Source organism: Rhinopithecus bieti, unplaced genomic scaffold, assembly GCF_001698545.2.
Source record: "Rhinopithecus bieti isolate Rb0 unplaced genomic scaffold, ASM169854v2 scaffold_63334, whole genome shotgun sequence".
Lineage (NCBI taxonomy): Eukaryota > Metazoa > Chordata > Mammalia > Primates > Cercopithecidae > Rhinopithecus > Rhinopithecus bieti.
In genome coordinates, this window is record NW_016823868.1 from 34,310 (window position 1) to 49,018 (window position 14,709).

Here is a 14,709-nt window from a genome sequence, read left to right on the forward strand (position 1 = left end):
CACGCTGAAGTGGAGCATCTTGAACAGCAGTGTGTGTATATTGGGCCACCAAACCATTAGTAATGCGTTTGTTCTTTTTTGTTGTTGTGTTTTTTTTTTTTTTTTTTTTTTTTTTTTTTTTTTTTGAAGCAGAGTCTTGCTGTCACCCAGGATGGAGTGCAGTGGTACAGTCTCGGCTCACTGTAACCTCCATCTCTCAGGTTCAAGTGATTCTGCTGCCTCAGCCTCCTGAGTAGCTGGGGCTACAGGCATCCACCACCATGCCTGGCTAATTTTTGTATTTTTAGTAGAGATGGGTTTTTGCCATGTTGGCCAGGCTGGTCTCGAACTCCTGACCTCAAATGATCCACCTGCCTCGGCCTCCTAAAGTGCTGGGATTTCAGGCGTGAGCCACTGCAGCCGGCCAATGTGATGATTCTTAAATATATCATGTTTCCTTTAATACTCCATCTCTGCAGAACTTTGGCAGAGCCCAAACCGTAGGTTGTCTTCCAGTTCTTAAGTTGTGGTGGAGGCGTTCTTATTAATGTCATCATGAAACAAACCAGTTGGAATCAGTTTTGCTTGAAAAGTGAAGGCCTTGGAAAGCCAGGGATTCTGGGAAGATGGTAGTACAACTAGACTGCAAAACCCAAAACCTGTAGACAAGTGAATTGTCACTAAAATGGTCGAAATGGCAGCGTTTGTTACATGTTTTGTAGCCAATAATAGAGAAACCTATGGACATCATTTACAGCAAAACTAGGTGATAAAGTATCCCCATAAACCCAAAACTAGAGGCGTGTTGGGGTAAACCACCAATAGTTGCCAGACCTACCAGACCCATAGGTTATCTGTGTCTGGAGGAGAACGCAGAGGATACACGCACAATGTCTGATGGATGGGAGAGCAAGAGAAACCACGAGGCCCCATGAACCCCAGTAAGAGGCACATGAACCCCAGGGGAAGGCCAGTGTGTGCTCAGCAGGTGACATGGACCAACTGGGCTGCACCTGGAGCCTGGGGACATGGAGGCCGTTGGGGAGAGGATAGGGTTGAGGGGAGCAGACCAGGCCCTGCCTCTGGACTCCCTGGACTGATGTGCCAGGTCTCACTTCTGGAAGGAACCTCACAGTGAGGAAATAAAGCGTATTCCACCACTTGGAGTGAATCAAGTCAAGCAGGATGGGGACCAAGTCTGTCCAAGTACCTGGGAGGGTCATGAGGGCAGCCATGAAAGCAGATGGGACGCGGTGTTTTAAACGTTTCACAAACCAACAGAGAGGGAGCACTGCAAAATGCAAAATACAAAATTAGAGCAGTTTTCTTGAAGCATACTTCATTCTGAATGTTTATGAAATACTTTTCCATCAAAATGAGCATTAGGAAAGTAGCAGTCAAACCTATAGAAGGCTCCGAGTGGGGAGTAGAGTAATACTCCCACCAACAATGAAAGCAAGCTAGAAAGGCATGCCTGCAAAACAGACCAAAGAAAACACATTTAAAACTATTTTATTTTATTTTGTATTTTATTTTATTTTTTATTTTTTGAGACGGAGTCTTGCTGTGTCGCCCACGCTGGATGCAGTGGCGTGATCTCCACTCACTACAACCACCGCCTCCTGGGTTCAAGCAGTTCTCCTGCCTCAGCCTCCCTAGTACCTGGGACTACAGGCATGCACCCCCACTCCTGGCTAATTTTTGTATTTTTAGTACAGATGGCGTTTCACCATGTTGGCCAGGCTTGTCTCGAACTCCTGGCTTCACGTAATCACCCACCTCAGCCTCCCAAAGTGCTGGGATTACAGGCGTGAGCCACTGTGCTGGCCCATTTTTTATTTTGTTTTAAACACAAGGATTGCTATGTTGCCCAGACTGGTCTCAAACTCGGCTCAAGCAATCCTCTTGCCATGGCCTCCCAGTGTGCTGAGATTAAAGGCGTGATCCAACACACCCAGCCCAAAATAATTTTAAAATGAACTAAAAGCATAAAGAAAATGATACGAAATATAAAAAGCATAATCAGAGTCAGAAAAACTCAGAAATGAAGTGACAACTCAAGAAAGATTAGAAATGCAGGAATCCTTTCAGAAATTGAGACAAATTAGAGGGAACACAAAGTGAAAAAATGATGCCAAGTGAAAAATGAGGATGGTTTTATAAATCAAAATAAAAGGATGGAAAGCCTTCAAAAGGGATGCTGTTGAAAATAAGCAAACACATAGGTGCCATTGAAAGAGAGAGAGCCTGAGAAGGACCAACACCAAGAATATTTTAGGAAAAGTGCTGGACTTAAAAAAAAAAAAAATCCTTGGGGCATCCTGGGAATCAAGTTTTTTGAGGACTGAGCTTTCTGCCAGAAGAAAATGGATTAAGACTTTTCAAGGAAAGAGTAAGCCAAAAATTTTATATCCAGCAAGACTGACTTCCAGGTATAAAGGGCACTGATATAGGTCAGGCATGTTGACTCACGCCTGTAATCCCAGCACTTTGGGAGGCCAAGGCAGGCGCATCACCTGAGGTCAGGAGTTTGAGACCAGCCTGGCCAATGTGGTGAAACCGCATCTCTACTAAAAATACAAAAATTAGCCCAGAGTGGTGGTGGGTAGCTGGCCTGTAATCCCAGCTACTCAGGAGGCTGAGGCAGGAGAATTGCTTGAACCCGGGAGGGCGGAGGTTGTGGTGAGCCGAGGTTGCGCCATTGCACTCCAACCTGGGCGGCAAGAACGAAACTCCATCTCAAAAAAAAAAAAAAAAAAAAGCACTGATAAAGCTATCAGTGTGCAGCAGCTTGGGCCTGCCACCTTTCCTTCCCGAGCGATCCAGCAACTGGTCTTCAGGTAGTGTTGGAGAGAGCCATGATGAGATCTGGCGGCGGGCTCAGGGTCCTGCTCATCTGTGCAGCCAAGACTAATGAGGGCAAGGGGACAGTGTGTAGTGGCTCCAACAATGTATTGATCACACAAAAGTTTTTGTTTGTTTGTTTTGAGACAGGGTCTTGCTCTCGCCCAAGCTGGAGTGCCATAGCCCGATCATGGCTCACTGTGATCTCAACATCCTAAGCTCCAGCAATCCTCCAGCCTTAGCCTCCTGAGTAACGGGGACTACAGGCATGCACCACTGCACCCAGCTGATTATGGTATTTTTGATAGAGATGGGATTTCACCATGTTGCCCAAGTTGATCTCAAACTCCTGGCTCAAGCAATCCATCTGCCTTGGCCTCCCAAAGTGTTAGGATTACAGGTGAGCCACAATGCCTGGCCTGTTTTTTTTTTGTTGTTGTTGTTTTTGAGACGGTCTTGCTCTGTCACCCAGACTGTGCAGTGGCACAATCACGGCTCTCTACAGCTTCCAACTCGACCTCCTGGGCTCCCGTGATCCTTCTGCCTCAGCTGCCCAAGTAGGACTGCAGGCATGTGCAACTACACTCAGCTAATTTATTTTTATTTTTGTAGAGATGAGGTCTTGCTGTGTTGCCTACGTTGGTCTTGAACTCCTGGCCTTAAGCAATCCTGCCATGTTGGCCTCCCGAAGTGCTGGGATTACAGATTTAAGCCACCACACTTGGCCCACAAAATTGTGTTTTAAAATGGGAGGAGAATAGGGGGAACATTTGCAAACATCTGTTGTTTTAGTGGTTATATTAGTGGCAACATTAACATTGTTATGCTGAGTTTTTGTATGGTAACAAGTGAGTAATTAGGGGCTGTCCTCAGCCAGCTTTCCCCGGGGTCCTGTGTTGAAGGTTCTGTGTGTGGAGCAGTTAAGTAGAAGCCCTATAGTCGCCTGCTCAGTGGCTCACGCCTGTAATCCCATCGCTGGGAGGCCAAGGTGGGCAGATCACCTGAGGTCAGGAGTTAGAGACCAGCCTGGCCAGGTGAAACCCCATCTCTACTAAAAATACAAAAATTAACCGGGCATGGTGGTGCACGCCTGTAATCCCAGCTACTCGGGAGGCTGAGGCAGGAGAATCACTTGAACCCGGGAGGTGGAGGTTTCTGTGAGCTGAGATTGTGCCATTGCACTTCAGCCTGGGCAACAAAGCAAGACTCCGTCTCAAAAAAATAAATAAATAAAAAGAAGCCCTGTAGTCTCAGATTTGAATTGGAAGGTTAATATGAACTCATGAGGTATTTTTATCTTTAAATGTGTGTGGGCGTGTAAGTGAATTTACTTAGAAACAATGACCAGCCCATTACAAAGAGAATCTCTAGCATCCAGATTGAACCCAGGCGTTCCTGTTAAAATGGCTCATTCCAGGTCTGGGACAGGAAATGTACCAGATGAGCCTGGGACGTCTTGTCATATATCAGTTGGGAAAGAAGCGATCAAAGACTATCAGGGGGTGGGCACAGTGGCTTACGGAGGCAAATGTGGCAGATTGCTTGAGCCCAGAAGTTCGAAACCAGCCTGGCCAACATGGTGAAACCCCGTCTCTACTAAAAATACAAAATTAGCCAGGCGTGGTGGCAGGCACCTGTAATCCCAGCTACACGGGAGGCTGAGGCAGAAGAATCACTTGAACCTGGGAGGTGGAGGTTGCAGTGAGCTGAGATTGTGCCACTGCACTCCAGCCTGGGTGAAAGAGTGAGACCATCTCAAAAAATAAAAAATAAAAAAAATAGGTTCATGTCAAAAGGACTCAGCAGATTCAAAGAGGCTTTCACTGGCCAGAAACGAGACGAGTTCAACTTGTCCCAATTATTATTGTCCTATAATAATAATTGCAGGACTCCATTGAATGTTAAGATTCATGAGTTCATAATTTTAATATATAACGTAATTCTGGATGATAGGGAACCAGTTATTTTGAAAACTGGTAAATAAGAAGCAAGCATCTATCCCAGCCTTTCCTAAATGCACAATAGATGAAGATTAGTATCTGTGAAAGTATTCCAACTTTCTCTAACTATAGAAATGATAGAATAACATCGCTCCGTAATCCCGATGAATAAATAGATAGAGGTATTAAGCGTCAGCTGCTAAGATCACACACACAAAAGACAAGCAGATGTCCTGTGTCTCCTAGAGATCTACAGTCTTGCCAGAGTTTTGTTATCCAACCTTGAGTAGATCCAGTCTGTGAATCCAGCTGCCAATTTGCAAGAAATAGAGACCAAGGAACCCATTGAACTGCACTGTGGGAAACTGAAGTCAGAAGGCTCGGGCTTTTTATCTTTATCTTTTTTTTTTTTTTTTTTTTTAGATGAAATCTGGCTCTGTGGCCCAGGCTGGAGTGCAGTGGTGCGATCTCGGCTCACTGCAACTTCCGCCTTCTGGGTTCAAGCAATTCTCCTGCCTCAGCCTCCTGAGTAGCTGGGACTACAGGCGTATGCCACCACGTCCAGCTATTTTTTTGTGTGTTTTTAGTAAAGACGGGGCTTCACCATATTGGCCAGGCTTGTCTCGAACCCCTGAGATGATCCACCCGCCTCGGCTTCCCAAAGTGTTGGGATTACAGGCGTGAGCCACCCTGCCCGGTCAGAAGGCTGTGTCTTTAATTTGTAGGAAATGTCCCACCCAATTCCTTTGTTTTTCTTACAGCAGATCTATTGTAAGTTTTAAAACGCGAGGAAGTGATCATCACAGCAGCCAGAAGGCGGCTCCTCCCTGGGCAGAGGCTGTGTGTGGTGTGGGGTCTGGGCAGTCCGGGCTCCTGGGGTCCTCTGTGCAGCTTGTGCATTTCTGTGTTTTATATTCTGTGTTTTGTTTTACAATAAAAAGGTTTGTTATTCTTTGTTTTTTTGTTTTTGTTTTTGGTTAACGGCTTTAGACAGGTTAGCTTGTCTTGAAGAAAAGTAACACTGGTTATTTACTTAGGAACTCAGGTTTTCTTCTTCTATCCAAATCACGGGGCTGCTGTGACCTGTGGCACAGGTGCCGTTGGGGATGTGCCCTGCACTAGCTCATGTCTGGTCCGGTGTGCGTGCTGGCTCTGCTGAGGGCGGCAGCTTCCATGTTCGTGGTCGCTTCTGTTCCCCACAAGAGAATCTGAGGTTGTTCCAATTAAAGCTGTGTCCCCTGCGGTGTGCGGTCTGTGACCTGTCCTGCCGTCATATAGAAGCAACCAGACTATTTCCCACTCCGACCTTGCCTTTGGGCTTAAGAAACTGTCACCAGGACAGGACCCAGTTTTGACAGTGACAAATCATCATGAGCCCTCACCGAGTCTCTGCACTGGCCCCAGCCACTTTATGTCTGATTAGAGACACGAGGGAGAGGAAAACCTGCTGCCTGCCCTCTCTGAGCTCTGAGAACCAGTGAGGGGCAAGAGGCCTGGTGCAACTCCTGATGGAGAGAACAGGGGCTTCAGAGAGAAGGGAGACCCTTCCGGCTCCATCTGCAGAGCCATCTCATGTCTGCTGAGTACATGCTTAGTCCCAAGTTGAAAGTTAAGTCCTTGTCTGGCTGCCAAGCCCTGCCCTTTCCACTTTGCCAGGCCGGTGTATTAGTCTGCTCTCGCATTGCTATAAAGAAATACCTGAGCCTGGGTAATTTATAAAGAAAACGGATTTCATTGGCTCATGGTTCTGCAGGCTACTGGAAGCATGGCGGTGGCATCTGTTTCTGGGGAGGCCTCGGAGCTTTCACTCATGGTGGAAGACAGAGCAGTAGCGGGCGTCTTACATGGCAGGAGCAGGAGCAAGAGAGAGCCAGAGGGAGGCTGCCACACACTTTTTTTTTTTCCTTCTTTTTTATGGAGATGGAGTCTGGCTCTGTGGCCCAGGCTGGAGTGCAGTGGTGCAATCTCGGCTCACTGCAACCTCCGCCTCCTGGGTTTAAGCAATTCTCCTGCCTCAGCCACCCGAGTAGCTGGGACTACAGACGGGCGCCACCACCCCCAGCTAATTTTTTGTATTTTTAGTAGAGATGGGATTTCACCATATTAGCCATGATGGTCTCGATCTCGTGACCTCATGATCTGCCCGCCTCGGCCTCCCAAAGTGCTGGGATTACAGGCATGAGCCACCGCGCCCGGCCCACCACACACTTTTTAACAACCAGATCTCTTGGTAACTCACTCACTATACAGCACCAAGGGGGAATGGTGTATTAGTCCATCCTCATTCTGCTAGGGACATACCCGAGACTGGGTAACTTATAAACAGAAAAGGTTTAATTGAGTCACAGTTCAGCATGGCTTGGGAGGCCTCAGGAAACTTACAACCATGGCGGAAGGGGAAGCAAACACAGGCCCTCCACATGGCAGCAGGAAGAAGTACAGCGTGAAGGTGGGGAAAGCCCCTTAGAAAACCGTCAGATCTCATGAGAACTAACTCAATATCATGAGAACAGCATGGAGGAACTGCCCACATGATCCCGTTGCCTCCCACTGGGTCCCACTCACCACGGGTGGGGATTGTGAGATTTGGGTGGGGACTCAGCCAAACCATATTAGATGGTGCTGAGCCATTCACGAGAATACCACCTTCATCATCCAGTCACCTCCCACCAGGCCCTGCCTTCAACACTGGGGATTACAATTCAAAATGAGATTTGGGTGGGGACATGGATCCAAACCATATCAGCCCGTTTACACCCAAGAGTGAAGTCAAGCAACAGCCCCCTAAGACAGAGCCCTCTGGAGGTGGTCCTGGCTCTGCCAAGAGCCACTCCTCCCCTGGCACTATCCTGTGTCTCTTGTAACCTGGCTGAAGCTCTCAGAGCTGGGGGCAGTGACAGCCTTTGCCCTTTTAGCTCTGCCCTTGGAGTCAGAGCCACAAGGGGGGAGTCCTCCAGCCCTCATGTCCACTGGAGTCTTACCTGGGTCCCTTTTTTTGTGTGTGGATTTTTTGTTTGTTTATTTTTTATTGATATGGAGTTTCACTCTTGGCACCCAGGCTGGAGTGAAATGGCATGATCTTATCTCACTGCAACCTCTGTCTTCCGGGTTCAAGTGATTCTCCTGCCTCAGCCTCTTTAGTATTTGGGATTACAGTCACCTGCCACCACTCCCAGCTAATTTTTTATATTTTTAGTAGAGACAGGGTTTCACCATGTTGGCCAGGCTGGTTTCAAACTCCTGAGCTCAGGCGATCCATCTGCCTCGGCCTCCCAAAGTGGTGGGATTACAGGCTTGAGCCACCATGCCCAGCCTTACCTGGGTACTTTTCTGTGTCAACTTGACTGGGCCACGGGGTTCCCAGATGTGTAGTCAGACATTATTCTGGGTGTTTGTGGGCGAGTTTAACATTTAAACCAGTGGAGTAGAGTAGAGTACCAGTGAGAAGAGTAGAGTGTGTTCCCTAGTGTGGGCCTCATCCAGTCAGTTGAAGGCCCGCATAGAACAGAAAGGCTCACCCTCGCCCGAGGAAGAGAATTCGCCGGCCTGCCTGTCTTCAGACTGGGACGTGGGCTTTTTCCTGCCTTTGAACTTGAACGCTGGCTCTTCTTGGGTCTCAAGCCTCAGACGAGCCCCGTGGCCCACCCTCCTGGGCTTCCAGCTTGCCGACTGCGGCAGATCTTGGGACTTAACCTCTGCAATCACATGAGCCGAATCCTTATCATCTGTGTGTGTGTGATTCTCTGTCTCTCTCTATACATATGTACATACATCCTGTTGTTCTGTTTCTATAGGAAGTGTGCTCCAAAATCCTGGAACTGCAAAACCTTTGACTTCTACAAAAAATGGGTTAATCTGGAATCATCTCTCCTTGGTTTGTGTCTATGCGCATGTGCATGCGTGTGTGTGTGTGTATGGAGTTTTTCTCCCCATCAATAGGCTTATCCCAACCAGTTGTGGTGGCTCACTCCTGTAATCCTAGCACTGTGGGAGACTGAGGCAGGCAGATCGCTTGAGCCCAGGAGTTTGTGACCAGCCTGGCCAACATGGTGAAACCCCATCTCTACTAAAAACACAAAAATTATCCGGGTGTGGTAGCGGGTGCCTGTAATACCAGCTACTTGGGAGGCTGAGGCACAAGAATCACTTGAATCTGGGAGGCAGAGGTTGCGGTGAGACGAGATCACACCACTGCGCTTGAGCCTGGGGGACAGAGCAAAGCTCTGTCTCAAAAAAAAGAAAAGAAAAGAAAAGAAAATTACAGCATTTTTGTGGACCCCTAAAGGATCATGGGCCCAGTGGAGAAGGTGGCCCTCCTCCCTTTCTCAGAGCCCCCGAGCCCTGCTCTATGGAGCTGGAGGGAAGAGAACCTACCCAGTGTCACGGTCAGTGGCTGAGCTGGACGACAGGTAGTCCCTGAGTCCTGCCCCAGCCAGCCCTGCCCTCTGCGCTCCCAGAACCTAGAATCTGGGGAAAGATTGAACAAGCTCTTCCTTGAAGGGAGGGCACTGCCTCCTCTCACCCTGTGCCACGGGCGTCGGTGTGGGGCTGTGCTGGGTCTGTGCTCACCCTCTGCGTCCCGATGGGGCAGCATCTGGCAGCTGTGGCGTTCCCGGGAGAATCTGCCCAGATTGCCACTGTGAGGTGTGCCGGGGAGGCTCTGGAGGAGAGGAGGAGAGGTGAGCCAGCTGTTGGGCGTGGGCCGGGCTGGTCATGGGGCTCAGCTTCCTGGAGGGCTGCCACTTTCTTAGGCCTGGTACCCGCCCCTCCGGCCGCATGCTGTGTGATTGCTCCCCTGCGGGAGGTGCCAGCCCTAGTTCTGGCGGCATCAGAGGAGCACATGGACCAAATGCTTCCAGAAGGCTCCGTGGCTGGTCGGGAGATGCCTCTGGAGACCTTCAGTGAGTCGTGGCCTGTTCCCTGCTTCTCTCCGCGCCGTTCGATGAGCCTCCTGTGGCATAGCTGGAAGGGCTGGGTGCTGAGGGTGTAGGCATCAGGACAGGTCTGCCTGGGCTGCCCACATTCTCTGCCCTGGGGGGACAGGGATGGCTAGCGAAGCCCTCGTGTGATGTCTCAGTGAGGTGCCCAGTGATGGGCTGGGGCCACCCCTGTCCTGAGCCTCCCCATGGCCCTCCAGGTCTTCCCTCCCTCCCACCTGCTCCTTTCTCCTTCGTTTTCCGTTTCTGCCCGGGTTGACTCATGACATACCTGAGAGCCTCCTGGCTTCAGCCTTCCTGCCGTCCCCAGAGTAAGGAGGGCTCGGGGGCACACAGTGCTGGAAGAGGCTGGACGGGAAGGCCAGAGGGTCATGATGGATGGCGGCCATCCTCCCTGCTGCCCCGTCTCACCCAGCTCCCAGAGTCACTCATTCGGGATCACTCTGGGTCCTCAGCTGCTCCATCTGATCTCAGCCTCAAAGGTGCAGCCGGTGCGAACGGTTACACATGTGTTCTCCGAAAGAGTAGAGAGTGATGCATTCATTTATCCTTTGTTGACTCTGAAGTCTAAAGCTCCCAGGGAATCTGGACTAATCTCTCTCCTAGAAGCAGCTGGTTATTTGTAAAAGGATCTGAGCTTGCTGAGTGTCACCTGGCTGTGGGAGCTCCATGCAGGTCCCTGGCTGACCGTGCTGCTCTCCTCCCCTCCCCTCCCCACCCAGGCCACCAGCGCTGTGCTCCTGCTGTTTCCTCTGCCTGGGACGCTCCCGGCCCTCGAGAAGGAGAACTCAGGAAGCTCTTCTCTGAAGACATTTGTGGGGGCTTGGCCAGCCTCCCTTTGTGTCCCCCTTGTCCCTTGCACAGACTTTTGTGCAACGCTGTGATGATTTTTTATCTTTTATAGTGAAAGGGTCTCACCATGTTGCCCAGGCTGGTCTCAAATTCCTAGGCTCAAGCGATCCTCCCACCTCGGCCTCCCAAAAGGCACAAGCACAAGCCACAGTGCCCGGTCCTGTGATGTTCACGGAACTGACTTGTCCCAAGTCTGTCTCCTTCTGCTTCCTATCTCTGTGTGACTGGGTCCTCAAGGTGCGCTGGACACAGAGCAGGTGCTGGTGCATGGCGGGTGGAGGTCAGAAGGGCCTCCCTTCCCCAGTGAGAAGGACAGGTCCTGCCACAGCATGGGTGGGCCCTGGGATGTGGAAGGAAGCTGAACTGCTTCTGGTCCAGGCTTCTCAGTCCGCATTCGCAGGCCAGAGCATTTCTTTTTTCTTTTCTTTTCTTTTCTTTTCTTTTTTTTTTTAGACAGAGTCTCTACCTGTCTCACCCAGGCTGGAGTGAAATGGTGAGATCTTGGCTCACTGCAGCCTCCGCCTCCTGGGTTCAAGCAATTCTCCTATCTCCTTCCTGAGTAGCTGGGACTGCAGGCATGCGCCACCACGCCTGGCTAATTTTGTATTTTTAGTAGAGACGGGGTTTCACCATGTTGGCCAGGCTGGTCTCGAACTCCTGACCTCAGGTGATCCACTCGCCTTGGCCTCCCAAAGTGCTGGGATTATAGGCGTGAGCCACCACACCCGGCCCTCTCTGAATGAACAACCCAACCCAGGAGTGCCCCGGAGCCCTCCCTCTGGCCATATGCTGAGCTCAGTGCCTCACCCCCACCATTTTAGTCCCCACCCATCCCTGCAGAATCAGTCCTACTGTCCCCACTGCACAGATGGGAAAACTGAGGCTCAGAGGGGTTGGGGAAATTTACCCACAGTTTCAGCCAACAAAATGGAGAACAGGATCCAGTCTGGCCCCACGCCCTGCTCTGCTGACCTCTATTTTATCTTCCCACCCAGGGCCCAGAGGATGGGGCGCTCCTCAGGGCCCACCACAGAGCCCGACCGGAGGACTAGGAATGTGCCTACAGCTGGGACAGGGAACCAGCCGGCAGCCTTCCTGGCAGGCCCATCCCAGCCAGGCGAGGCCCCGGCTCCTCTCAGCTTCTCCCACTGCGGGTACGGGGACATGACAGCAAATAGACCGTCCAATTTCCCTGGCCTCAATGGAGTAAGATGGACAGGAACGTTCTGGAGCAGACAGTGACGGCTGCTCCTGGGAGACACAGTAGGGAAGCGGTGAGCCGTGCAGGGGAGTCGGGGAATTGGCGTCGGCCTCTCCCCTGCATGCCCCTGCCCGCCCCAAGGCCCTCAGTGTCTCAATGCTAGTCTGGACTTTCCCTCCCTTCCTGGGACTCAGGGAGAGATTCTTCCGTGCTGGCCAGAGCAGAAACAGCAGATGCTGCCCGGGCCGGCCTGTGGGGACGGCACCCTGCCTCTGGAAGGCTCGGTGGTGCTGTGGCCAGCTGGTGTTCACCAGGCCTCTGCCAGGTGAGATGGGCCTTCATGGTGGTCTGGCCCCACCAGGTACAGGTGGGGCCCCTGAGGATGCACCCCTCCCCCAGCAGGCAGTGGATTGGAAAGTAGCCCTAGGAGCACAAGGGACCCCAACTCGGGGGACTTCAGAGGTGCCTGCCTGGGAGGGGGCAAGTGCAAGAAAGGTACTTCCAGGACCCCGAGGGAGGAGACAGCCCCGGACTCTGAGGCACATAGCCAGAAGGCTGGGAGCTCTGTGAAGGTGAGCACAGGGGACCCAGAAGACAGCAGCAGGCAGGGGCCATGCATGGGGGTCTTGGGGCCAACCACCAGGTGAAGGCTTGATGGAAAGAGGCAGGGAGCCACCAACGGTCCTTTAGGGTCCTTGGATGCCTGTGTATGGAGGAGTAGCCTGACACTGAGAAGTCAGGGGGCATCCAGGTCCCAGGTCTGGGTGAGCCAGGTGATCTGGTTTGGCTCTGTGTCCCCACCTAAATCTCATCTTGAATTGTAATCCCCACGTGTGAAGGGAGGGAGGTGATTGGATCATGGAGGCAGCTTCCCTAGTGCTGTTCTCGTGATAGTGAGTGAGTTCTCACAAGGTCTGATGGTTTTATAAGGGGCTCTTCTCCCTTCCTTTTCCTTCTCTCGCTCCTGCTGCCTTGCGAAGAAGGCTCCTGCTTCCCCTTCTGCCGTGAGTGTAAGTTTCCTGAGGTCTCCCCAGCCACGTAGAACCGTGAGTCAGTTAAACCTCCCGTGTTGATAAATTACCTAGTCTCGGGTAGTATCTTTATAGCAGTGTGGAAATGGGCTAATACCGCCGGTGACCTGGGAATGGAGAGGAAATGCTTCTGGGAATGTCACTCATCTGAAACCCGCCTGTAGGGGGGTGGATGATGAGCCACGCTGGTGAACCAATTTCCTGATCCTCAGGGATTCCTGCAGCAGTGGCCCAGGTTCCTGCTCTAGGACATGGGGGTGCAGGGACCGCTTGTCTGGTTCCAAAGCTGGTTCCAGCCTTTGGGGCGCTGCTGAGATTTGCTGGGGCCACAGGAAGAGGAGCCGTTGGCTTCTTGCTTAAGACATTTTCAAGAACATTTTCAGGGTGTAGATGAGTGAAGGACCCACATGCTACTGTGCTCCTGGTTTAGGAACTGCTGATCTTTGCTGACTCTACGGAGAGTTCAGTGGATGGAAGGGGTGGAAGGCCCTTTGCTTTTGAAAGCAAAATAGAGAACATCTGAGCTCTGCAAGAAGAGCAAGGGCAGGGACATACTGTAATTCCGTGCACGGCACCCTCTTGATACTCTCCACTCCTGTGGAGTTTGGTTTTGCTACCATAGGACTAAGCTAATTAGGACTTAGCTGAGGAGATGCGCCGCGTTTCCCTGTGCTCAGATGCTGATGGTGTTGTGCACCTTCTGTTGCCACAAGACCCAGAGTCAGTGAAGACGGGGACTCCAGAGTCTTTGCACAGAAGCCAGGTCTTCCAGCCAAAGTAGATTCTGTGTGATTACAAGTTTGCTAATAATGCCACCCTGTTTTTTATTTTATTTTATTTTTTTATTTTTTTAAAACAGCAAAAACAAAATGAAGCCATTGAATCGAGTTTCACAATAATGAAGGAAAAGCTTTGTGTCTATTTTTTAATTAAAATTTTGATTGAGATAATTGTAGATCCACATGCCATTGCAAGAAATCATACTGATAAATTCCTTTGACCCTTTACTCATTTTCCGCCAATGGCAACATCTTGCACAATTATAATTCACTGCCACAACAGGCTGTCAACGTTGGGACAATCCACCAGACTTATTATTTATTTATTTATTGAGACGGAGTCTTGCTCTGTCACCCAGGCTGGAGTGCAGGGACGTGATCTCAGCTCACTGCAACCTCTGCTTCCCAGGTTCAAGTGATTCTCCTGCTTCAGCCACCTGAGTAGCTGGGATTACAGGTGTGCAGCACCACGCCTGGCTAATTTTTGTATTTTTAGTAGAGACTGGGTTTCGCCATGTTGGCCAAACTGGTCTTAAACTCCTGACCTCAAGTGATCCACCCGCCTGGGCCTCCCAAAGTGCTGGGATCACAGGCGTGAGCCACAGCACCCGGCCCACCAGTCTTATTCCGATTTCCCCAGTTTACTTGTACTCATTCGTGTGGGTGTGTATTTGGTTCTATAAAATTTTATCCACTGCCACCACAGTCAAATCACAGAACGTTTTCAGTACCATGGGGGTCCCTCATTGTTACCCTTTTATAGCTGCACCCTCCTCCCTCCGGCCCCTCGTCATCCCGAACCCCTGGCAACCACTGTTCTCCACTTCTAGCATTTTGTCATTTCAAAAAATGTTCTGGAAATGGAATCACACAGTATTCATGATGGTTAATTGTATGTGCCCAGAGAGCTGGGAAAGCATGATTTCTGGCTGTTTCCAGAAGAGATTAGCATTTGAATCTGTAGAGTGAGTAAAGAAGACAGACCCCACCAATATAGATGGGTGTCATCTATATTGAACAGAACAAAAGGCAGAGGAAAGGGGAATTTGCTCTCTATGCTTGAGCTGGGACGTGCATCTTCTCCAGCCCTTGAACATCAGTGCTCCCTGAGCCTTTGGACTCAGACCAGGACTTACACTGTCAGCC